At 44.7% G+C, this 27,303-nt stretch overlaps 1 protein-coding gene and 1 non-coding gene across 2 annotated transcripts in view; both read right to left on the bottom strand.

The window, feature by feature from the left end:
- The window catches only part of LOC126484299 (E3 ubiquitin-protein ligase LNX-like), a 668,372-nt gene that overhangs the window by 188,296 nt on the left and 452,773 nt on the right, over nt 1-27,303 (bottom strand). The window lies entirely within an intron of this gene.
- Trnat-cgu (transfer RNA threonine (anticodon CGU)) lies at nt 8,324-8,398 on the bottom strand. The gene has a single exon. It is a non-coding gene; the product is annotated as a tRNA-Thr (tRNA).

Consider the following 27,303-nt stretch of genomic DNA (forward strand, 5'->3'; position numbering starts at 1 on the left):
GTGTTACGTCAAACACTGAGGCGTGAGCGCCGGCGTAATATGTGGGCGTGATGAAGGCATCGACACGTGGACATGGCTGCGTTATCCTTGCGTCGCGCACGCTTCAAAGAACCGGCTGCAGAAGCGGACTTTTGTGACAGCAGCGATTAAGCCGGCGTGTTGGCGCGGATCTGTATCGCGCCAGCTCGCGCAAAATGCAGTCCGGCCGGTCTGAGGTTTACGAGCCGTAAGATACAAACGGCACGTTCCGGAATTAAGTGTTATTGGAGGCAGCGAGACCAGGCGCCGGTGGCCGTGCATTTCACGACCGGAGTAATTGCCCTCGGTGAGTGCCAGTGGCTGATAGCATCGGTTCATACCTCCACGCTCTGGGTGGCGAGCTATCGGTCATGTCGGATCCTGCCGCGGGGTGTAGTCATACCGTCGTGGGGGCAACGTATAGCAGAAGGCTTTAACCACGCGGAGGGAAGTGAAAGACGGAAATACTAATTATTAGGGTTCAACGTCCCATCGACTTCGAGGTTGTGTTACTAGCCAGGGCAACTGCGAGTGTTATGTCCTGGCGCCACGTACATTTCCGCCAAATGACGTAACAAGGGCTAGTTAATTTGTCAGTAGACCAATATCACTGATGGCAGCAGCATTTTGGAACATGATTTATGCCTGCGTTTTATAGTGAAGTGATAAAAGTCATGCGATACCTCCTAATATCGTGTCGGACCCCCGTTTGCCCGGCGTAGTGCAATAGTTCGAGGTGGCATGTACTCAACAAGGTGTTAGAAGTCCTCTGCAGAAATACCAGCCATACTACCTCTGTAGCCGTCCATAATTGTGAAAAATGTTGCCGGTAAATGATTCTCTGCATGAACTGACCTCTCGATTATGTCCCATGAATGTTTGATGGAATTCTTGCCGGGCGATCTGAGTGACCAAATCATTCGTCCGAATTGCCCAGAAGGTTCTTCAAACCAATCACGAATTGTTGCCTTGTGACATGGTTCTTTCGGAACAAGAAGTCCATGAAGGGCTGAAAATGTCTCCAAGTAATCGAACAGAACCATTTCCAGTCAATGATCGGTTCGGTTGGACCAGAAGACGCAGTCCATTCCACGTGAACAGAGTCACACCATTGTGGAGCCACTGCCAGCTTGCACAGTACCTCGTTGGCAGCTTCGGTCCACGGCTTCGTTGGGTCTGCGCCACTGAAATCGAGAAATCGGAACTCATCTGACCTAGCCACGGTTTCCCAATCGTCTAGGGTCCAACAGATATGGTCACGAACCCAGAAGAGACGCTGCAGGCGATGTCGCGCTGGTCGCAAAGGCACTCGCGTCGATTGTCTGCTGCCATAGCCCATTAGCGCCAAATTTCGCTCCTCTGTCTTAACAGGTACGTCCTCGTACGTCCCATATCGATTTTTGTGGTTATTTCAAGCAATGTTGCTGGTCTGCTAGCACTGACAACTGTACGCAAGCACTCGGTCGTTAAGTGAAGGCCGTCGGCCACTGCGTTGTCTGTGGTTGAGACATAATGCCTGAAATCTGATATTCTCGCCACGCTCTTGACACTGTGGATCTCCGAGTATTGAATTCCGTAACAATTTCCGAAATAGAATGTCCCATGCATCTAGCTCCAACTACCATTCCGCGTCCAAAATCTGTTAATTTCCGTCGTGCAGCCATACAGTCACGTCGGAAACCTCTTCACAAGAATCACCTACGTACAAATGACAGCTCTATCTATGTAGTGCCCTTTTATACCTTGTGTATGCGATACTACCGCCATCTTTATGCATGCATATCGCTATCCATGACTTTTGTCACCTCAATTTCTGGACACCAGAAATCAATGTACCTACCAAAGGATTCCATATGACTACGAAGTCTTTCGCAACAGAGTCCTTTCCTAAAAAGTTCTCGGTTTACTTGCCGCGTCAGATTTGGATAAAATCCAAAATTTTATCCAAATTTGACGCGGCAAGTAAACCGAGAACGTTTTATGCAAACGGATTCCACAAACAACGATCGGGTGAGACCCAGATCGCTATATCTGTCTAAGAGACCCAGAAGGTACTACACACCGGTGTCTAGGTTATTGATGTATTCCTTGACTTCCGGAAGGCCTAACGAACAACACCTTTAAAGATAGGCAGCGCGTTTCGTCGCAGATTCGTTCAGTAAGCACGAAAGCGGAACGTTGATTCTACACTGACGGACGCTACAAGAGCAGTAATGTGCAAGACGGTGCGGCTTACTATTAAATATCGCAGAGCCTGTTTCTACAAGAGTCAACCAGTGTACTGGTACCTCCTACGTACGTGGAAATGGAAGTGTGCGTTTGGCGTCATTGGACAGGAGGCCCCGTACGGGGCAGGTCCGGCCGCCTTGGCGCTGGTCTTATTACATTCGACGCCACAGTCGGCGACCTGCACGCCGGATGGGGATGAAATGATGATGAAGACAACACAACACCCAGTCCCTGAGCAGAGAAAATCCCCGAACCAGCCGGGAATCGAACCCGGGCCCATTAGGACGGCAGTTCGTCGCGCTGACCATTCAGCTATCGGGCCGGACCTCCTACGTACATCATGTGATGGAATGTATCCGGACACCAATTAATGTATATTAAAAGGGTGTGGATACACCCTTCGGCTTTGTGACAGCTTTATCTCTGCTGGGGACATTTTCAGTGACGTGTCTGAATTTTTATGGAGGATTAGCAGCCCATTCTTTCTCAAGAGTCGAAACCAGAGAAGGTTATGTTGGACGCTGGGTTCTGGCTGAAGTCGACGTTCTAACTCATCCCAAAGATGTTCCTTTGGGTTCAGGTCAATGCAGTCCATATCAGGAATATTATTATCCACAAACCATTGCCAAAGAATTGCCGCTTTATGGCATGATATATTGTTATAGTGATACAGACGATCATCCCCTCCATCTTGTTCCCCTACGGTTCGCAGTACACAATGCTGTGAAATGATTTTCGTGGGATAGAGCACGATTCACCACTACAAATCACTCGGTTCCAGTCATCCAGTCTGCTGCGGCGTCGGCACTCACACCATGGTGTGTTATCGATAGTTCCGATGCCACAGAGGAGAGAGGGGAAAATCTTCGCCGACCACAGCGCCCTCTAGCCGACGCTGTGCAGCTCTACTAGCGCCGCTCGACTTTCGCCCAGTTCATGCAGACGGCCGAGAAACATCGCTTTGGCTTAGCTTGCTACTGAGATTTTCTTATCTGGACTTTGGCTGCACACCTACGTGCTCATCTGTACAAAGATACGTATTCAGTGTATACATTCATAGTACAAACCTCTTTTACTTTACTTGGACAGGCACGCGTGCCTTGCCTCGCCAATGGTTCAGCCGTCTAGTCTTCCACAACAGCAAAAAAAATTATACGGTCTGTCCATAAATTATCTTTACAATTTAAGACTTTAATATCTTCAAAACTATACTAGATATTGTCAAATTGTTTTCAACATGGGCCGGCCACTGTGGCGGAGCGGTTCTAGACTTTTCAGTCCGGAACCGCGCTGCTGCTGTGGTCGCAGGTTCGAATCCTGTTTCGGGCATGGATGTGTGTGATGTCCTTAGGTTAGTTAGGATTAACTAGTTCTAAGTCCAGGGGACTGATGAGCTCAGATGTGAAATCTCATAGTGCTTAGAGCCATTTGAAGCTTTTTTTCTGATATGTGATAAGTTTTGTTTCCTCGTTCGTACCCACCAATGTTTGCACCCTTAGTGACACGGATAATGTCTAGGCGAAATTCCATTCCTCTCCACATACGATTCATGATCTCCACGGTGACATGTTCCAATGCTCTGCGAATGCATGCCTTCAAGTCCAGTACGTGCTTTACCTTACCTGCTCCTAGTCGCTTCCTTTTATTCGGCCTCTTTGTCAGCTTTCAGGAGCAGACTCGGGCGCCGCCTTCCAGGCAGGATACAAAACATTGAACCGCCATACTTTTTAGCTCCCTACCAGTAGTCATTATGGTAGCTGGACTGCTGCTAACACTATGGAGTTCACGAGTGATTCCTTCCAGTAATTACACGCGATTTTTTTATAACCGCACTACAACACAGTGCTCGACGGTCCCCGTTCGTCAGTACATGATATCTGCATGGTCTTGATTTAGCTGCCATTTTTTCTTGGCATTTCCACTTCACAGTCATATCATCAACAGCCGACTTGTCCCCTAATGGATTTTTTACGTGACGTGCAATGATTCCTCTACGTTCGATGTTACTGAGTTCTCCAAGTGTATCCACTAAGCTGTTACTGCTTCTCTACTGGCATCACAGTACCTCCCGCGTCCTTTTACATTGGCTGGTCCGCCTCTTATGACGTGTAACGGTCAATTTCGCGTTACCTAATGGTGTGCCGACGGCAGTGGCCATGCGGTTCTAGGCGCTACAGTCTGGAGCCGAGCGACCGCTACGGTCGCAGGTTAGAATCCTGCTTCGGGCATGGATGTGTGTGACGTCCTTAGGTTAGTTAGGTTTAAGTAGTTCTAAGTTCTAGGGGACTGATGACCTCAGAAATTAAGTCACATAGTGCTCAGAGCCATTTGAACCCAATGGTGTTGGGATGGTGATACTGGACGATGGATTGAGGGGGTGGGGTGTAATTAGGAAGAAATTGCACTACTCGGATCCTACGACACGTGGATACTCTTCGCCTAAATAACCCGCTAAAAAAAAAAAAAAAAAAAAAAAAAAAAAAAAAAAAAAAAAAAATCAAGTCGCAGACACATCAGAAAATCCACTAAAAATATCTCATAGTTTCTATTACTTAAAAAAAAAACACGCCAAATACTGTCACTATGACCATCACTGTGCGCCGCACAACTGATGTATCATGAAAGGGTCCTGTAGTCCCCTTTTATTATCACTTTATTTGCTTTCCAGTGATACAGAACTCTCTGGCATGTGTGAGTGAATGGATGTGGGTCTACATCTACGTGATTACTCTGCTGTTCACAGTAAAGTGCTTGGCAGAGGGGTCTATGAACCACCTTCAAGCTGTCTTTCTACCGTTCCACTCTCGAACGGTACGCGGGAAAAACGAGCACTTAAATTTTTCTTGGCGAGCCCTGATTTCTCTTATTTTATCGTGATGATAATTTCTCCTTATGTAGGTGGGTGCCAACAGAATGTTTTCGCAATCGGAGGAGAAAACTGGTGATTGGAATTTCATGAGAAGATCCCGTCGCAACGAAAAACGCCTTTGTTTTAATGATTGCAACGCCAATTCACGTATCATGTCAGTGACACTATCTCCCTTATTTCGTGATAATACAAAACGAGCTGCCCTTCTTTGTACTTTTTCGATGTCATCCGTCAGTCCCACCTGATGCGGATCCCACACTGCACAGGAATACTCCAGAACAGGGCGAACAAGCGTGGTGTAAGAAGTCTCTTTAGGAGACCTGTTGCACCTTCTAAGTGTTCTGCCAATGAATCGCAGTTTTTGGTTTGCTCTACCACAATATTGTCCATGTGATCGTTCCAGTTTAGGTTATTTGTAATTGTAATCCCTAAGTATTTAGTTGAATTTGCTATATATTGGTTTAGTTTGCTGCAGAGAATCAGCGGTAGTCTTACAGAATGCCCAACCCTCGTAGTTTTCAGGTAGGCAAAGAGGTTTGCTCCCCTTGTGTCAAAGTTACCGGTGTTAGGTTGGTGGGGAAGCCTCATCTCTAGATTTTCCTGGCCACGGGGTCGCGTGGAAGACGTTGGAGGGTGTGAGACGGGCAGTATGCTTCCAGCTCGCCGAGGTCTCTTCAAAGCAGGGTTGACTTAACCGCGTGTCGCGTTGTCTATAGAGAGAGGGGAGCTGTTAGTTTTTGGCCTCGCGTTTCATCTTATAAAGATTGTTGTGCTGGGTCGCAGCAGGGAATGCAAGGCTTTTGCAGACTTTCAGTTTGATTCCTAATGCAGACTTTGATCCGTAAGAAGAACGTAGCACAAAGGTGTTGCATATGTTGAAGGGCCCTCGGTTCAGTGTGAATGTTTGTGTGCCTGCAACTGCGTCTGTATACATTATAATCTTTTCCTAACCTTGATAATTTTTCCCTCTTTGTGAATTTGCTTTTTCTCATTACTTTATCTTCGGTGGAAACCATCCACATGGGTTAATATTAGAGTTTGTTGGCCCTCTGTCACTATCGTGTGTCCTCCGTAAAACGTTAATTGTTCGCGATTGTGTAGTTTGATGTTACTAAAATTTGGCCATAGTACGTAGAAACTGTGTCTCCGCGAACCACGTGGGCGCACGAGTCTGTTGTGAAACGCTATACCAGGTAACAGCAGTTCTATAGATGCATTACATCAATGTTTTAAGGAATAAATAATTTTGCCTCAAATCTTATCCAGTGTACCGATGTTACGCCTCAGTTACCTACTTCATTTACCTTGTAGTTTTCCTTGTTAGCCCATCCATAGCGTTTCCAGGTCCAATAATTAGTGGTCCCTTTCTATTTTAAACAAATGCTTTAGAATAGATCTTGTTTTAGGAATGTTACTGCAAGCTGCTCTTATGCAAAGTTTCCACGCACTCTTTGCTTTATTTTAATATTTGATTTCCGTGAACAATGCCGGGACCATATTAAAAATTACATCCCATTCTTTATGAGTGACTTTATATTGAATGTTCATTGATGAGTTTTTTTATGAATAAATTAAGTAATTTTTCCGACTCAGCCCAACCTCTTATTTGTCGTGTGCCCAATCTTTTACATTAACTCCAATACTTCAATGTCAGATAGCATTTTCTTATTGAAAGTGCGCTTCACGCACCTTACACATAGCGATCCTTTACTCACGCTACTTACAATCACAGCAAAGAATGCGACGACTACCACAATACAGGGTTCGCATAAATTATCTTTACAACTCAACACTTTAACAACTTCAAAAATAACTCATACAGTTTTTAACCTTCCGGGAGACTCAATACTGACTAAAAATGTAACTTCTAAACGTGAAGAAATGTGGACGTCACAGGAGAAAGTTCAGTATGTGGCTTGGCTCATACAGACGACGTCCGATACGTAAGTGCAACGAAACTTTCAAACACGGTATGGAAGGCAACCACTATCCCGACCATCTATTCGAGCTTGGCATACGTCATTAATGGGCGGGTAGCTCATCAGTTTCAGACGCAAACGTGGACAGCGTGAGGCAGGCGTTTACAAGGAATCCGACGTAATCGGTGTGTAAGGCGGCCGGAGAGTGGGAAACAAGATGGTCAACGTGGACAATGTCTTGTATAAGGGCTTACAACTGCATGCCTGCGAAGTGCAATTGCTTCAGGCATTAAAGCATACGGACAAACCTTAGCGCGAACAGTTTGCAGTGGGTATACTACGCAAGAATGACCAGAAAACGACTTTTTGGGAAATATTTGTTTCTCCTCTGAGGCAACGTTTCATGTATTCGGCAAACTAAATCGTCATAATGTTCGTATATGTGGTGCACAGCATCCTCGTCTTACACGTGAAATGGAAAGAGACAGTCTCAAGATTAATGTTTGGTATGGACTGATGCACAATTCCATCATCGGTCTATTCTTTTTCATGGAGTCTGCCGTCAACAGTGGTGTTTACCTAGACATATTACAAGAGTATCCTCTGCCGCAATTGGGAACACTGCAACTTGATGTCATATTCCTCGAGGATGGGGCACCGCTCCAAATGTCCGTCAATTCCTAGATGAAAGGTTTCCGGGAAGGAGGACTGGACGAGGTGGTTCAATTCGATAGCCGCCAAAGTCCCCTGACCTGACACCACTAGACTTCTTTTCTGTGGGTTTTTGTAAAGGATCTGGTATACCGGACAAAGGTTGGAGACCTGCTGGACTTGAAGGCATGCATTCGCAGAGCATTCGAACATGTCACCGTGGGGAACATGAATCGTAAGTGGAGAGGAATGGAATTCCGCCTAGACATTATCCGTGTCACTAACGGTGCAAACATTGGTGGGTACGAACGAAGAAACAAAACTTATGACATGTTAAAAAAAAAGGTTCAAATGGCTCTAAGCACTATGGGATTTAACATCTGAGGTCATCAGTCCCCTAGACTTAGAACTAGTTAAACCTAACCAACCCAAGGACATCAACACATCCATGCCCGAGGCAGGATTCAAACCTGCGACCGTAGCAGCAGCGCGATTCCCGACTGAAGCGCCTATAACTGCTCGGTCACAGCGCCCTGCCCATGTCGAAAACCATTTGAAAATATGTAGTATAGAATGAGTTTTTCACTCTACAGTGGAGTGTGCGCTGATATGAAACTTCCTGGCAGATTAAAACTGTGTACCGAGCCGAGACTCGAACTCGGGACCTTTGCCTTACGCGGGCAAGTGCTCTACCAACTGAGCTACCCAAGCACGACTCACGCCCCGTCCTCACAGCTTTACTTGTGCCAGTACCTCGTCTCCTACCTTCCAAACTGGAAGTTTCCAATCAGCGCACACTCCGCTGCAGAGTGAAAATCTCATTCTGGAAACATCCCCCAGGCTGTGGCTAAGCCATGTCTCCGCAATATCCTGTCTTTCAGGAGTGCTAGTTCTGCAAGGTTCGCAGGATAGCTTCTGTAAAGTTTGGAAGGTAGGAGACGAGGTACTGGCAGAAGTGAAGCTGTGAGGGCGGGTCGTGAGTCGTGCTTGGGTAGCTCAGTCGGCGCCGGCACGGTAGCTCAGCGTGTTCGGTCAGAGAGTTAGCTGCCCTCTGTAATAAAAAAAACTGAGTAAATGGATCAATAACGAACTTCAACGGGCGTCAGGTGACGTCCGCCACGAACAATTGAAACGAACAAAATGAGATTTAAAAAAAAAAAAAAAAAAAAAAAAAAAAAAAAAAAAAAAAGTCGGTAGAGCACTTGCCCGCGAAAGGCAAAGGTCTCGAGTTTGAGTCTCGGCCCGGCACACAGTTTTAATCTGCCAGGAAGCTTCATATCTAGTATAGTTATGAAGGTATTAAAGTCTTAATTTGTAAAGATAATTTGTGGACAGCCCGTAAAATTGTTTTTGCTGTTGTGGGAGACTAGACAGCTGAGCAATCGACGAGGCGAGGCACGCGTGCCTGTGCACAGGGCGGTGAAGCGGAAGTCATTAGCAGGGGCTGGAGCCTTATCGCATCGCCCGGTGGCCGCCAGCAGGGCAGCACTTTCTACGCGACGGGCGCGGGTCTGACCTCACGACCCCAGTCGGCGTGCAGTAGCGCAGAGTCGTGGGTGGGTGGCGGCGCTCCGTGTGGGCGTGGCAATAAGAGCAGCAGCGGCACGGCGGCGAAAGCGGCCGCGCGTTTGCGCACAGTGGTCGCTGCGGCTGCGGCGTGCCGACTGCCCGGTCGGCTGCGGCAGTGAGTGCACCCCTGAGCACAGTCAGACATTAGCTAATACCCCCTCCACCCCTCTGCCACATCATCACCTAACTAAACTGTAGAATGAAAGACTTTTCTTGGAACATTTTTATTTTTAAAATGATGAAATATAAATAACACGTAGTTTGTGTGTGTGTGTGTGTGTGTGTGTGTGTGTGTGTGTGTGTGTGTGTATGTGTGTGTGGGGGGAGGGGGGGATGGGGGAGGGCAGGTGTTACAATGATGAAGGAGATCGTGGTGCATCGCTACCCACAACTCCTCCTACCCACAGTGAGGGTACAAACTTGTTGCAAAACGTGCATCCCCTGCACTACTCCTCTTCGTTCCTGCACTAGCTTGACCTGTACACTGCAACCCCATTTAAAATCAAAGAAGTTCAGAGTGTGCACTACACTTACTGTTCATAAATTGATTGCTGTACTCCTTACATCTGAACTTGTAGAAATTGGATGACTTCAACCCACCCTAATACACTCATGCTCGTAAATTAAGGATAATGCTGGTATATGGTGAAACAACGCTCTGGTGGGCGGTTTGTGGGTTTAAATCACCTCAGGGTAGGACCATGCGGTGCATTTGACCTGCGGTCGTCGCACGGTGGCGCTGGCAGCAGTCCACAAACTCAGAGATGTGTTGGTGCATGTCAGAGTACCGTGCAGCGAGTAAGTGTGCAGACGTTTTCAGACGTGCTAATGGTGAGTGTGTATTGAAAATGGCTCAAAGAGCACATATTAATGACGTTATGGGGGGTAAAGTACTAGGGCGACTGGAGACTGGTCAAACACAGTAGGTCGTAGCACGGGCCTTCCTTGTGTCACAAAGTGTAATCTCAAAATTATGGCAACGATTCCAGCAGATAGGAAACGTGTCCAGACGCTACAGTACGGGGCATCCACAGTGTAAAACTTCACAAGAAGACCGATATCTCACCATCAGTGCTCGCAGACGCCCACGGAGTACTGCACGTAGCCTCCCTCGGGACCTTACTGCAGCCACTGGAATAGTTTTCTCCAGACACACTGTCTACAGACTTGTAAGGTGCATTCCACTGACCCTGGTCACAGGAGAGCCCGTAAAGCCTGGTGTCAAGAAAACAGTACATGGTCATTGGAACAGTGGTCCTAGGTTATGTTCACAAACGAGTCCAGGTATAGTCTGAACAGTCATTCTCGCCGTGTTTTCATTCGGCTTGAACCAGGAACTAGATACCAACCCGTTAATGTCCTTGAAAGGGACCTGTATGGAAGTTGTGGTTTGATGGTGTGGGATGGGATTATGATTGGTGCACGTACATCCCTGCGTCTCTTTGACAGAGGAACTGTAACAGGTCAGGTGTATCGGGACGTCATTTTGCACCAGTAGGTCCGCCTTTTCAAGGGTGCAGGAGTCTAATAACCTTCCTCCTGATGGTTGATAACGCACGGCCCCACCGAGCTGCCATCGTGGAGGAGTACCTTGAAACAGAAGATATCAGGCGAATGGAGTGGCGTGCCTGTTCTCCAGACCTAAACCCCATCGAGCACGTCTGGGACGCTCTAGGTCGACGTATCGCTGCACGTCTTCAAACCCCTGCGACACTTCAGGAGCTCCGACTGCCACTGGTGCAAGAATGGGAGGCTATACCCCAGCAGCTGCTCGACTACCTGATCCAGAGTATGCCAACCCGTTGTGCGGCCTGTGTACGTGTGCATGGCGATCACATCCCATACTGATGTCGGGGTACATGCGAAGGAGACAGTGGCGTTTTGTAGCACATGTGTTTCGGGACGGTTTTCTCAACTTATCACCACTACCGTGGGCTTACAGCTCTGTGTCGTGTGTGTTCCCTATGTGCCTATGCTATTAGCGCCAGTTTTGTGTAGTGCCACGTTATGTGGCACCACAGTCTGCCATTATTCTTAATTTATGAGCATGAGTATAATAATAATAATAATAATAATACTGAGTAGAGCACTGTAGTAGCCCTTATGTAGTTACTGCTGTGTAGTGCTGTCAATTAATTCATTTGTCTGTCTCAAAGCGAGCAATGAAGCAGTTCCTGGACTACTGCAGATATTATATACAACTTGGAGAAATTTTCTTGAGATATTTGGCATTTGTTACGTATGTGTCTCACTTTTATAATCAGCGACGTACGGGACAAACGACTATATATGTGAGTATTGGGTGAACTACGTGAGGAACCTGTAACCTCCACTGCATTAATGCTACTAATTGAGAAAAAGTAATTATTGGTAATTTATATGATCAGTATTAGAATCTTAAAAAGCTGTGATAACAGGAATGAGCTTCTGAAAATAATTTAGTTTTGTGACTGTAACAGAATCATATCGTTTATATTTTACCTCTCAGAAAAGTTTATTGTACCCCTCAGGTGGGGTAATTACCCCTTGTTGGGAACCACTGGTCTACAGTATAAATTGATAAATTGTGCGCCCCTCCCGCACCCCCCCCCCCACCCTCCCTCCCCCCCCCCCCCAGCCTCCAGTGCCAAGTGAACGCCCTGCTTGTCGCGCCCTCTTCCCTTTCCCTAACGGAACTCACACTCTAGCAGTAATCGAGTACTCGACCCAGAGGAAAGTATAAGGGCAATCTGGGACGTACACCAAGCGTACCGTAATGTGAAAATAGCTCCGCGTACACGCGATAGCATCTCACATTTTAATTAATTAACAAATAATTGAAACTTCTGTGCACGTAAATGAATATTTAAGTTTACCATGAACTTTGTCCCTTTTTGTGAATATGTAGCAGTCTGGTGATAAAAAGCACCGGAGAGAAAAGGGAATTCTTTTTAAGAGTATTGCAGTCATCGGAAAATCACGCGAAACATTGTGGTGCAATCGGTGAAAAGCATAGCGTGCGACGTAGGCTAAACGGCTGAGGGGACGCCAACGTAGTGTTACAACACGGGGACTTCGAGCCATAAAGACGTATCTACAAAGTACAAGTTTTGAGGTAAAGGTAAAAGAAATCTTGCAACAGTAGAAACACTTATCAATGCTACCACCAAATTCACATTTCTGATTATCGTATTATGACATGATTCTCATACTGTGTTTGCATTCATTTAATAATTTCCCAGATTTAACATTAAGACGGTGGTAAAGAAGGTAAGTCAAAACATCCAATTTATTAGAAACGTCGTCTTGACTCTGAAGCCTCGAACATAACAGAGCGGCCCTAGGGCCTAGAGAGCGATGAACATGAGATTAAACAATTGCAAATCACATGGGAGAGCTGCAGAAATACTGAGATGATAATAGTTTTAGATAGAATACCGAGAGCACAAGTTCCGCGTGGCTATTGAATAAGCAATTAACAAACTCCAACAAAGTGACCAACGCAGTGAAATGACGAGGTCCAATCAGCGACAATGTTGTATGGTAACAGTTGATGCCTTAAAACAAAGTGGATATAATAGTTCTAAGTATAAGGGGCGACCAGAAAGTTTCCTTTCGGACGCTACACTAACCCCTTCCCTATGGGGTGGCTCTGAGCACTATGGGACTTACCTTCTGAGGTCATCAGTCCCCTAGAACTTAGAACTACTTAAACCTAACTAACCTAAGGACATCACACACATCCATGCCCGAGGCAGGATTCGAACCAGCGACCGTAACGGTCGCTTGGTTCCAGACTGTAGCGCCTAGAACCGCTCGGCCACCACGGCCGGCCCTTGCCTATATGTCGGTGATTATATACACGCATAAGAGTCGTGCTGGGTTGCATATACGCTGCAGCAATGCACTCAGATGGAAACTTTTTGATCACCCCTTATAAAAAGAGTAATTGTAAGTCTATTGCTTCATTTAATCATATACCTACGAATCAACGTTGAGGAAAAATTGACGCAGTCAAACAGCGCTTATCATCATCTTGCAGGTAACGTAGAAGCGTATAATACCCTTGTGTACTAGAATACTTGTTCGAAGTAGAAGATACAGTAGAACATTGTTTCGAGATGAAAACCAAGGAATATCGATGATCAAGATTAAAGTCTTCATGGTGCACATTGCTGCTGGATTATATCATGTGAACATACAAAAAAAAAAAAAAGAAAAACATTCGTTGCACAAAAAACATTTGAAATTATCAGACAGAAATTGAAAAACGGAAAAATTTGTTAGTTTGCACGTCATAGTACTTAAATTTCTGAATTCTTAAAATCAAATATATATGATTATAATAATTCATAGCGAAAACTGACACGAGTGAAAGTATAAGATACAGAAGCAGAAAGTTCGTGTAAACTTGGCTCCGTAAACCAGCCGTCTTCGAGATAACTGAAGACGTGAAATAAAAAATACTCTAATTTCCAAAATCATGAATTTGAGTATACTAGGTAATTCATGGTCATAATTGCACCATTAATGTATTTTATTTGCAAGTTTAGCATAGTACGGAGCTCGTTTACAAAGGAAATTACAAACTTTGTGTTGTGATAATACGGAAAACTTACTGAAAGTGGAAATGCAAAGACAAGCTGCAAGTGCCATGGTTCAATAGTCAGCAAAAAGGTGGTAAAAGTCCAGTGTGCTACTGTAAAGCTGTATGTGGTCATTATTTGTCAGGTACTGCATCATTTCAATCAAATACTTCTTGTTTTCTTCACAGATGTGGCTTTTAATATCCAGGGCAGGTAGTTGCAGTTTCTTGACGTCTTATGCTCATACACCTTTTTCTAAATAGGGATACCTTCCCATGCCTCAGTTTCATGAGGCTATCTTTGTTCAACCATAGCCACTGAGTTTTGGATTTGTTTAGATTTTCTGTGTTTATATTACAATCTGCAACTTTGCTGAGATCTAAGACGTCAGATGCATTCGTGTTACTGACGATACATGGCTATATTTGTCTTTATTACAGTATCATGTACTTTAAATCTTCTGGAACAGTACATTCCCTTCAGTTATGGACGAGCTTTTTTTGCACATACACTTTCATTACTTTATGTATTTATTTTCAGCTTTTACCTCATTGCTGCCACAGGACCTTCTCCATTAATTTGTCGTTTCTTTCCTCTCAAAGCCTTACAAACACTTGCTGCCCACAGTAACGAGTAAGTGCGCGGAGAATAGAGCTCTTCAGTGGCCGTTAAACCGCATACCGTCTGTTGATTGCATTTGGTACTACATTTTCATTCGTGGCAGTTCGTGCCTTATACATGTTAGTGGGCTTGGCATGCAATCGCATTTCACACAAAACCTGAAAATTCCTTATTGTGGCACTTAAAACCTTTTTTATTCCAAGTCTCGAATTGCGAGAAAGTTGTTATACGCTACAGTATAAAATATTGTACAATTAGTACAAATGTATTTGAAATGTAAATTATTCGTTTAGGTTCCCATCTAATTCGGCTCAAATTTCACTTATGGTCTAGCTTAACAATAAAAAATGTGGGATTGCCGATGTTTACTCCGACCGTACACGGCTCTGCATCGCGCAACTCCTGAGGCCAGGCTGGCTTGCAAGTGGGCACTAGTGCACGATCCCGAATCTCCATCACTCGCCGCAGGACCTACAGGTGGTGCTGTATATATGGTGACAATTATTGAAATATATGAAATAAAATCGTTTGCGTTACGACGTTCAAACTGCGCCGTTGGCCGCGGCGCATGATGGGAATTAGCATACGCATGCGCATGCGCCTTGTTGTTACCGGTCATTTGCAAGTGACAATGTCACGGTACAGCGTGCCTGAGCGTATAACGCTTGTGAAGGGCTGCTGTGCGAGCAATAACAGCCCAGCTACGGCTCAAAGGAAGTTTGCGACCGAATTCAAGCTGAAGACAACGGGTCCAAGTGTGCTAACAATCAAGAATTTTATTCGCAATTTTGAGGGAACGGGTAGTGTTCGTGATGAGTGTGTTGGCAATGTCGGTCGTCCAAAAAGGGTGAAAACGGCTGAGAACATTGAGACGACACGCGCTGTGTTTCAAATCAGCCCCAGGAAATTGATCAGATGAGCTGCACAACAGGTGGAAATCAACAGGGAACGCCGCGATAAACTGTTGTTGAAGACCTGCATCTCCTCCCATACAAAATTCAAATCCGTCAGCCAATCAGCCCCAGCGCCACGGAATAGCGGTTGTGTTTCGCCAACACTATTGTCCACAGAATTGACGAACAGGACTTTGATGTGAATATGATTTGGTTTAGCGTCAAGGCCCACTTTCATTTGGAAGGGTTCACCAATAAGCAAAATTGGTGCATTTGGGGAACTGAGAATCGGCATTTCGCTATCAAGAAGTCTCTTAACCCTCAACGGGTGACTGTGTGGTGTGCGATGTCCAATCACAGAGTAATTGGTGTGATATTACTTGATGGCACGGTGACAACTGAACGGTACGTGAAGGTTCTGGAAGGTGATTTCATCTCCATTATTCAAAGTGACTCTGATTTCGACGAGATGTGGTTCATGCAAGACGGAGCTCGACCCCATCGAAGCAGGAAAGTGTCTGACGTCCCGGAAGAGCTCTTTGGGGATAGCATTCTGGCTCTGGGGTACCCAGAAGTCACGGCCTCGATTGGCCGCCATATTCTCCGGATATGAAAACATGCGACTCCTTTTTGTGGGACCGTGTTAAAAACAAGGTGTACATCAATAACCTCAAAACCGTTGGTGAGCTGAAAAGAATCATTCAGGAGATCATCGACTGCATCGATCTTCCGACTGTTCAGCGTGTCATGCAGAATTTCGCTATTCGTCTGCTCGACATCGTCGCCAATGATGCCAGGCACATCGAACAGGTCATAATCTAAATCCAAATATCTGTAGTGACGTTTACATGTTGAATGAGGTGAGTTCACGCCGTAGTTTGTAACTATTTTACGTTTTTTTTCATACAGTTAAATAATTGTCACACTGTATGCGGTTAGAGGTTGCCGTTAATGGTTATGTCCTCAAAAGAGCAAATAGTATCCTGCCGCGACTCTTTGTAGGCTGGCGCATGCAAAGATCCAGCGGAAGACATCACGAACCTTGGAAGACTTCCATCGACGCCAGCGGCACGAACGACTAGTCACTGAACGAAGGAACAATATTCTTGGCGGAGAGCCAATACTGAGTTTGTGAGGCGGGATCTCGGACGGATGTGTACCGATCTTATAATTAATTGGTAACTAATATAAATTAATAAGTAATAAACCTCCAATAGACTAGCTGTAGGAACGGCGCAACAAATACAGATCATTAAAAGTCGACACCATTCGGAACACTTCGCGTCGACCGTTCTCTGCTTCAAATTACTGCCACCCTCAGCGACACTGTAATCGCCTGACGAGACGTTTTTATGTTGTCTGCGTGAGCAGATGTTTAATTAATTAATAACAGTAATTGTACTTACGTTCAAGTGCGTTATGCAAAAAAGACACGACCACAAATGTCTGTTAAATGTTTTGAACGTCATTTTTCTTCTGCTCATTGCGTTGTGTCGCAACAGCCTTAAATTTATTTCATACAGCTTTTGAAGATGACCGTCTCTATAATGCGTATTCACAACAAAAACAATACTACCTCAGCATGTTACCTGTTACAGTTTAATGTACGCTTGTACCTGTTAATGGATCAAAGTTTTCACTTAGATATGCAATGAATTACTAATTCTTTTTTTAAAAAATGGCCACGGATCGCCTCGTAAATCTTCGTAAGACTGTACAAATGGCTGCTCAATTTCTTCAACCACATTAAGATTATTTCACTTTTGAGATGGCTCCAGTCAGAAAAATTTAGAGGGTTGACGTAACGTGATCGTGGTGGCCAAGGTGCAGACACGGTTCGAACTGTCGGCCTTGGGCCATATTGATGAGTCAGACGCTGTCTTACATTACCAGTACAGTGATCCGGTGTCCCATGATACCGTCTCATTTCCTGGCCACGTCCGTGTGCTATTCCTCTGGCTATTGTCTACAATGGTGTCAGTTTTTGAGTGGAAGAGGCTTTCTCCAGCGTGAAGCTGATGGGCCAGTGTTTTCCTAATCCTCCTAAATGGGTAGGAGTCGGAGACAGCTAGGCGGATTTTAAGGGTGAGTATTTTCCCCATGATGTCCGGTATTTGCCAACATATGTGGCAGAAGCTTTACTGGCGGAAGCGAGAAACGGCCAGTAAGAACGACTACATTCTGCTCCTGATTCTGACTGCTGGAATGCCTAAAGGTTAATTTTTGTAGCAGTCTGAGGCTCGCGAAATCGATGAGTCGGCCGGCAGCCCTCTTTGGAGTTGAGGTGGCAAGTCGTGAACGCTGTGGGACACAGTTTGCGTTATTTTTTTATTTCGGTGGCCTTGAGCCTGTAATTTTCGTCATCAACGAAGTTACTTTTCCGATACGGAAAGCGTAGAAGACTCACTAAAGTCCGTTGGCGTGTGTGAGCGTCGGATTCTGGTAGGGTTATTTCCTGTTTTGCTATGCAAGTGTTGCGGACTAATGAGTATGGACGTGTGAAGAAGGGAAACGAAGGTCCCACATGAGACTGTGAAGACATTGCCTAGTTGGAGGCGGTGTTGCATAAAAGTGACAGACCTCGTTAAAGTTACTTGATTACAGGAGTGATCGTCGGTAGGGCTGACTAAGCGTATACAGAAGTCAAAACAACCTTCAGTGAAACTGGAAGCAAGGGTGGTAATATTAAGAATGAAACGGGAAATTCAGTGTTAAAGCGCAGAAGAGAGAGCAGGAAGGTGGAAAGAGTACATTGAAGACCTCTATGAAGGAAGGACTTGTCTTATGACGGGTCAGAAAAAGAAATTGGAGTCGATAGGGATGACATAGCTGATCCATTATTAGAGTCGGTATTTAAAAGAGCTCTGGAAGGCTTGAGATCAAATAAAGCGCTGGGGGTAGATACCATTCCACTGGAATTTCTAAAATAATTGCGGGAAGTGGCAACAAAAGGATTATTCAAGTCGGTGTGTAGAATCTATGAGACTGGCGACGTACGTCAGACCTCCGGAAAAATATGGCCTACACAATTCGAAACATTACAAGGACAGCTTAACAGCAACTAGATAAGCTATATGGAAAGAGAAGTAATACACAGTATGTACAAGAACCAAGAGTGAACAATAAGACTGGAAGACCAAGAACGAAATGCACGGATTAAAAAGGGTGTAAGAGAGGGATGCAGTCTTTCAGCACTATTGTTCGATCTGTACATCGAAGAAGCAATACCGGAAATAAATGGAAGTTTCAGTAGTGGCGTACGAAATTCAGGGTGAAAGGATATCAATGATAAGATTCGCTAATGACATTGCTATTCTCAGTGAATGTGAAGAAGAATTTGAGGATCTGTCGGATGGAATGAACAGTCTAATTAGTACAGAATATGAATTGAGAGTACACTGCAAAGAGACAAAGGCAGTGAGATGTAGCAGAAATAAGGGCAGCGAGAAATATAACATCAGCACTGGCAATCAAGAAGTAGACGAAGGTAGGGAATTCTACTACCTGGGAAGCAAAAGTGCCCATTACGGACGAAGCAAGGAGGCATAAAAAGCAGACCAACACAACCAAAGAGGGTATTCCTGGCCAAGAGAAGTCTACTGGTATTTTTTTTTTTCTCATCAGTCTACTGACTGGTTTGATGCGGCCCGCCACGAATTCCTTTCCTGTGCTAACCTCTTCATCTCAGAGTAGCACTTGCAACCTACGTCCTCAATTATTTGCTTGACGTATTCCAATCTCTGTCTTCCTCTACAGTTTTTGCTCTCTACAGCTCCCTCTAGTACCATGGAAGTCATTCCCACATGTCTTAGCAGATGTCCTATCATCCTGTCCCTTCTCCTTATCAGTGTTTTCCACATATTCCATTCCTCTCCGATTCTGCGTAGAACCACCTCATTCCTTACCTTATCAGTCCACCTAATTTTCAACATTCGTCTATAGCACCACATCTCAAATGCTTCGATTCTCTTCTGTTCCGGTTTTCCCACAGTCCATGTTTCACTACCATACAATGCTGTACTCCAGACGTACCTCCTCAGAAATTTCTTCCTCAAATTAAGGCCGGTATTTGATATTAGTAGACTTCTCTTGGCCAGAAATGCCTTTTTTGCCATAGCGAGTCTGCTTTTGATGTCCTCCTTGCTCCGTCCATCATTGGTTATTTTACTGCCTAGGTAGCAGAATTCCTTAACTTCATTGACTTCGTGACCATCAATCCTGTTGTTAAGTTTCTCACTGTTCTCATTTCTACTACTTCTCATTACCTTCGTCTTTCTCCGATTTACTCTCAAACCATACTGTGTACTCATTAGACTGTTCATTCCGTTCAGCAGATCATTTAATTCTTCTTCACTTTCACTCAGGATAGCAATGTCATCAGCGAATCGTATCATTGATATCCTTTCATCTTGTATTTTAATTCCACTCCTGAACCTTTCTTTTATTTCCATCATTGCTTCCTCGAGGTACAGATTGAAGAGTAGAGGCGAAAGGTTACAGCCTTGTCTTACACCCTTCTTAATACGAGCACTTCGTTCTTGATCGTCCACTCTTATTATTCCCTCTTGGTTGTTGTACATATTGTATATGACCCGTCTCTCCCTATAGCTTACCCCTACTTTTTTCAGAATCTCGAACAGCTTGCACCATTTTATATTGTCGAACGCTTTTTCCAGGTCGACAAGTCCTATGAAAGTGTCTTGATTTTTCTTTAGCCTTGCTTCCATTATTAGCCGTAACGTCAGAATTACCTCTCTCGTCCCTTTACTTTTCCTAAAGCCAAACTGATCGTCACCTAGCGCATTCTCAATTTTCTTTTCCATTCTTCTGTATATTATTCTTGTAAGCAGCTTCGATGCATGAGCTGTTAAGCTGATTGTGCGATAATTCTCGCACTTGTCAGCTCTTGCCGTCTTCGGAATTGTGTGGATGATACTTTTACGAAAGTCAGATGGTATATCGCCAGATTCATATATTCTACACACCAGCGTGAATGGTCGTTTTGTTGCCACTTCCCCCAATGATTTTAGAAATTCTGATGGAATGTTATCTATCGCTTCTGCCTTCTTTGACCGTAAGTCCTCCAAAGCTCTTTTAAATTCCGATTCTAATACTGGATCCCCTATCTCTTCTAAATCGACTCCTGTTTCTTCTTCTATCACATCAGACAAATCTTCAACCTCATTGAGGTTTTCAATGTATTCTTTCCACCTATCTGCTCTCTCCTCTGCATTTAACAGTGGAATTCCCGTTGCACTCTTAATGTTATCACCGTTGCTTTTATGTCACCAAAGGTTGTTTTGACTTTCCTGTATGCTGAGTCTGTCCTTCCGACAGTCATATCTTTTTCGATGTCTTCACATTTTTCCTGCAGCCATTTCGTCTTAGCTTCCCTGCACTTCCTATTTATTTCATTCCTCAGCGACTTGTATTTCTGTATTCCTGATTTTCCCGGAACATGTTTGTACTTCCTCCTTTCATCAGTCAACTGAAGTATTTCTTCTGTTACTCATGGTTTCTTCGCAGCTACCTTCTTTGTACCTATGTTTTCCTTCCCAACTTCTGTGATGGCCCTTTTTAGAGATGTCCATTCCTCTTCAACTGTACTGCCTACTGCGCTATTCCTAATTGCTGTATCTATAGCGTTAGAGAACTTCAAACGTATCTTGTCATTCCTTAGTACCTCCGTATCCCACTTCTTTGCGTATTGATTCTTCCTGACTAATGTCTTGAACTTCAGCCTACTCTTCATCACTACTATATTGTGATCTGAGTCTATATCTGCTCCTGGGTACGCCTTACAATCCAGTATCTGATTTCGGAATCTCTGTCTGACCATGATGTAATCTAATTGAAATCTTCCCGTATCTCCCGGCCTTTTCCAAGTATACCTCCTCCTCTTGTGATTCTTGAACAGGGTATTCGCTATTACTAGCTGAAACTTGTTACAGAACTCAATTAGTCTTTCTCCTCTTTCATTCCTTGTCCCAAGCCCATATTCTCCTGTAACCTTTTCTTCTACTCCTTCCCCTGCAACTGCATTCCAGTCGCCCATGACTATTAGATTTTCGTCCCCCTTTACATACTGCATTACCCTTTCAATATCCTCATACACTTTCTCTATCTGTTCATCTTCAGCTTGCGACGTCGGCATGTATACCTGAACTATCGTTGTCGGTGTTGGTCTGCTGTCGATTCTGATTAGAACAACCCGGTCACTGAACTGTTCACAGTAACACACCCTCTGCCCTACCTTCCTATTCATAACGAATCCTACACCTGTTATACCATTTTCTGCTGCTGTTGATATTACCTGATACTCATCTGACCAGAAATCCTTGTCTTCCTTCCACTTCACTTCACTGACCCCTACTACATTTAGATTGAGCCTTTGCATTTCCCTTTCCAGATTTTCTAGTTTCCCTACCACGTTCAAGCTTCTGACATTCCACGCCCCGACTCGTAGAACGTTATCCTTTCGTTGATTATTCAATCTTTTTTTCATGGTAACCTCCCCCTTGGCAGTCCCCTCCCGGAGATCCGAATGGCGGACTATTCCGGAATCTTTTGCCAATGGAGAGATCATCATGATACTTCTTCAATTACAGGCCACATGCCCTGTGGATACACGTTACGTGTCTTTAATGCAGTGGTTTCCATTGCCTTCTGCATCCTCATGTCGTTGATCATTGCTGATTCCTCCGCCTTTAGGGCCAATTTCTCACCCCTAGGACAAGAGAGTGCCCTGAACCTCTATCCGCTCCTCCGCCCTCTTTGACAAGGCCGTTGGCAGAATGAGGCTGACTTCTTATGCCGGAAGTCTTCGGCCGCCAATGCTGATTATTTATCAAAATTTGGGCAGTGGCGGGGATCGAACGCGGGACCGAAGACGTTTTGATTATGAATCAAAGACGCTACCCCTAGACCTACTGGTGTCAAACAAATTTAAGACAGTATTTTCTAAGAATGTGCCTTTGGAGCACAGAATTTTATGGTATTGAACCATGGACAGTGGGAAAAGTGTAACAGAAGAGAAACACAGGATTTGAGAGATGGTGCAACAGAAGAATGTTGATAATCGTGTGGGCTGATAAGATAACGAATGACGAGGTTCTCCGCAAAATTGGCGAAGGAAGGAACATATGGTAAACACAGAAGAAGGAGGGACAGGATAACAGAACATATGTTAAGGTCTCAGGAAATAACTTCCATGTTACTATAGAGAACTCTAGAGAGTCAAAACTGTAGGGGAATACAAACACATCCAACAATTAACTGGAAATGTAGGTTGCAGGTGCTACTCTGAGATGAAGAGCTTAGCAGAGGAGAAGAATTCGTGATGGGCCGTATAAAACTAGTCAGAACACTGACGACTGAAAAAAAAAAAAAAAAAATCCAGGTAGGCTGAAAAGTTGTAAATGTTAACCACTGATGTAAACTTTTATGTTTTTATCAAAAAAATTACGTATTTTATTATAATTAACATAGTAGGCGTCTGTAGCACGTTAAACATGGATGGCAGAAACCGACGTGAGGGCAACAAATGACATTTTTAGTGTGGGAGGAGAGGGCGTTAGATTACTCACCAAAGACTCTTGTTTCCAGCAGTTCTGCCAAGTGTAGCACTGCCACTCACCTGGAAGAATAAACAGCACGTTTATATTTGTTGATAGCAGATTTTATGCTGAATTTAAGCATTCAGCCTTATGAAATATGTCTACAAGTGATATTGATACAATCTGTTAAAAATTCGCTGTGGTGAGACCCCCAAGCCAATATGCTCTTGGCAGCAACCAAATAGTTCACCCAAACATATTTCATAAAATGTAAATCTGTAGCGAGAACTCTAATCTCTGCCCTTAAGAGCACGTGTAGTGAGAGCGCTGTAAGCGGTGAATGCTTTAGGGCCGGCCGCTGTGGCCGAGCGGTTCTAGGTGCTTCAGTACGGAACCGCGCGACTGCTACGGTCGCAGGTTCGAATCCTGCCTCGGGCATGGATGTGTATGATGTCCTTAGGTTAGTTAGATTTAAGTAGTTCTAAGTTCTGGGGGACTGATGGCCTCAGATGTTAAGTCCAATAGTGCTCAGGGCCATTTGAACCAATGATTTAGGGATGCAGTGTCAAGTCGTAGGTGGCACTGTTTGTTCAAATGGTGATGTCTCTGCTTAATGGAAAATTTTTGCTTTAAAACAAAAGCATGTCTGAAGCTGCAACTGTCATGAAGATAACTGTGAAATGTTTGTAGTTCATAGCTGTTTATGTAATATGTGCATTACGTTTTCACTTAAAGACTTTCTACAACCTCATAGAAATGCGTAAAGACCAAAACAAGACGAAATACCGTCCACTCGAACACAAGTAAGTGCATGTAACTCACTCACTTTATACAAGGGGCGTTCAATAAGGATGCAACACATTTTTGCTGCAAGGAGATTTGTTTTATTCACGATTACAATACACCATACTATTCCCCAATCTTTTCGCTACAATACCCCTTTTTCAATATAATCTCCGTACACTGCGACGACACTAGACCATCTTAATGGGAGGGCCCGTATGTCCGCGTGGTACCAGTCTTGTGGTCGACGTCGGAGGCAGCGTCTTGCCGTATCAATAACCTCCCCATCATCCACGTATTGTTTCCCGTCGAGTGCATTCTTCACTGGGCCAAACTGATGGAAGGTATGAGATACGGACTGTGAAGTGGATGAGGAAGAAAAGTCCAGTGATGTTTTATCAGCTCCTCTCGGGTGCGCAGACTGTCAGTACTACGAACAGAGATGTCCAGTTGTGCAGCGAGGTGTTTGATCGTGATCGGTCCATCACCGCGAATGAGTGTGTTCGCAGGTTCCAACATTGCCGCAGTCACAGCTGTATGTGGTCGGCCGGCACGCGGGAGATCGGACAGGTTTGTGCGATCTTGTCGCGATAATGACAGTCATCTCGTGCAAAGTTTCTTCAGTCAGGACCAACCTTGACCTTTAAGTCATATGCAGTGGTTCCCCACACCATGGCCGCAGGAGTGTCAGCGCTGTGCCTTTCCAAAAAATGGGGAGAATGGGACCTCTCCTGAGATCGTCGCCATACTCGCCGATGATAGTGACTTGGGGTCGTGCACAACCGCGATTCATCGTTGAACACAGCAAGCACAGAAATATTTGTTTCGTAAACAAAAAACGCCTTCTCTTGCTGCACTGTATTTTATTTTCCCAGACGCGCTTCGCCTTTTTTCACTTTAAGGCATCATCGGTGGGACCTAAAATGATACAGTTATGATGCACTTTTGTTTTGATAAGTATTATTCGTAGATTATAAAACAGTTCACTTCTCACTTGTATGTAAATAAGTGATTACTTATGGTTGTTGCTGTTTTAGTGGGCATTTGGTATCTGTGTTTTCTCTCATCTGGTCACACTGCTCTATTTACGAAATATAAGCATGCTTTTGTGTTTCGAACATTCTTCTTCCCACTTTTCATTTGGTTTGCCCTTGTTGTCGTGATCCACTATCAGTCTCCATTCTCTAATATAGACATAACAGTAATACACACATAACTACTTTGAGTTCACCGTGTATCTCATCCTGTTTGGTTTGTTTACGTACACGTACATATTGACAACCTAACGAAGTACCATGTGACCAGATTAGAGGACCGATGTCAACTAAAAGCAAGAAGAACCGTAAGTATTCATTTACTTAAATAAAGAGCGAGAAGTGAACTGTTGTATAATCTTCGAGTAATACATATCAAAACAAAAGTGTATCATTTTGATATTCCAGGCTGTGGCCGCCAGTATTTCTGTCTTGCTAGAAGCTCGCCTTAATGCAGCTTGATACACGTGATGCAGCATATGGTACAAAAGTGGACTGAGGTACAAGCGACAGATGGTACAGTATGTACCAGTCCCGTGGGAGAGTCCACCAATTGAACTGAACTTGCTTCTGATTGGTTGGCACACTCGGCTGTTAAGCGCCAAAACGCCTGGCTTTTCGTATTAATTATTTATTTACTTTCCATTGCATTTAACCCAGTTTTCAGTACGGCAATCTCTCATGGTTACCCAACGAGTCTAACGTTTTTGTTTATTAAATTTCACGAGTTTTGAGAAACATGAGAGTAACGATACTGCAACCGAAGTGCTTCGGACACCTTCGGGTCCCTTTGGGGCGCCCTGGAGGCGAAGTACTTTGACTGCGCTAGTCAGCCGGCCGGTGTGGCCGTGCGGTTAAAGGCGCTTCAGTCTGGAACCGCGTGACCACTACGGTCGCAGGTTCGAATCCTGCCTCGGGCATGGATGTGTGTGATGTCGATAGGTTTAAGTAGTTCTAAGTTCTAGGGGACTTATGACCACAGATGTTGAGTCCCATGGTACTCAGAGCCATTTGAACCATTTGAACTGCGCTAGTCAGACTGTTTCCGGCGTTCGGAGTGCCGGACGAGTAAGACTGTTTCGGGCGTTCTTCAGAGCCGGACAGGTACTTCTGTTTCGGGCGGATATGTCGTACTCTATATCGGAAGTTGTCAGAAAATTTACCGTACAATTAAGAAGACTATGCCAAGTATTGTAAAACAGTATAAAAATTGTGATTATTTAAATATAACAAAACAGGATACAGTAAAGACAAGTGTCGCCTATCATCATTGTCGGTACTACAGATGTAGCCTCTGTAGATGTGGTGAGTAACCTGGGCAAGTGGCATCCCATAAAAAGCACAGTCACAGATTCTAGATGACGTCATAGCAGCCTCCGCCGAAAAAGATCCCGTGACCGACGAGCTGTCTTCTGCGCTGGGGACAGAACTTTACAAGACGAAAGGTTGGTGGAAAGGATGGTTAGGGACTCTTATGCAGTCTCCAGCTTCCAGATCTGACTTCGAAAGCACACGCATAATTTATATCATAACTGTTTCGTTATAGATCCTACTCATGATTCTTTAAAGTGAAAAAAAAGGCGAAACACATCTGAGAACATAAAATGCAGTGCAGCAAGGGAATGTGTTTTCTTTATTTACAAAACGAACGCTTCAGCTCTTTCAGTCCTTTACTCCTGATCGCCACTGGCTCCATGTTCATCTGAAGATGTGGCTTTTAGTGCCACGAAACTGGTAGTCATCCAATAAAGGACTAAATACGGCTGAAGCGGTTTATTAATAACCAAGATGACTACTCGTAGCTGTGGTTGCTCTACCTACAAGGTTGCTGCAATAATTACGGACTGTTGTGGCACTTCCACTTGTCACAGAGAATGTAAGTCTACGTCATTTGCATGCCCACTGATGGTGTGTACGTTTACGAAGTTTATTAACACCCGTCCTCGTCTTCCGGGTGCTTCACTTTTTTCCTCAGGTGGGAGTACATTCAGCGGGGGAGAAGCCGTGGGCAGCGATTTCCGTGGAACGGTCGAGCACGACATTTTGCACGGGAAGACTGCCGTCGGCAACGGGCCGTCCTCGTCTTGTGGCCCACCGGAGCTGCCTAACGGAGACATAGGCCGAGGCTGCCCGCAGCATCGTGTGGAGAGCCGCTCTCCAGCCTGCAGTCTGCACTGTCGCAATGAGCCGTGGGCGTCCGTAATAACCTGGCAGCGGGACGGCGCAGGCCGCAGAGACACAAGATTCTGTGGTTCCCCGACACAGATTCACACACAGTTTGAGACTTTCTCGCAACTTTGCACTGAAATGTCAAAGACTACAGTCTTTCTTGGCCCCAGTTCTGAAGAGAATTCCGATGAACAATCAGCAGTATAGGTGACTACAACTTCCATTACGTGTCTGAGGAATTAGCCAACAACGCCTTTCACGTAATGGATTTCTGCAAGCATCTGCTTCTCAAGATGGTGTCTCCAGTTAAGTCTTCTATACGTAAGATAAAAAAAGACGTATCACGAAGAAATTATCTGAATGAAGCCGGCAGATGTAACATACATGTAGAGGCAAGTAAATGCTTACAATTTCAGAAAAAACTATA

The sequence above is a fragment of the Schistocerca serialis genome, chromosome 6 (assembly GCF_023864345.2).
Source record: "Schistocerca serialis cubense isolate TAMUIC-IGC-003099 chromosome 6, iqSchSeri2.2, whole genome shotgun sequence".
NCBI classification, from domain to species: Eukaryota; Metazoa; Arthropoda; class Insecta; order Orthoptera; family Acrididae; genus Schistocerca; species Schistocerca serialis.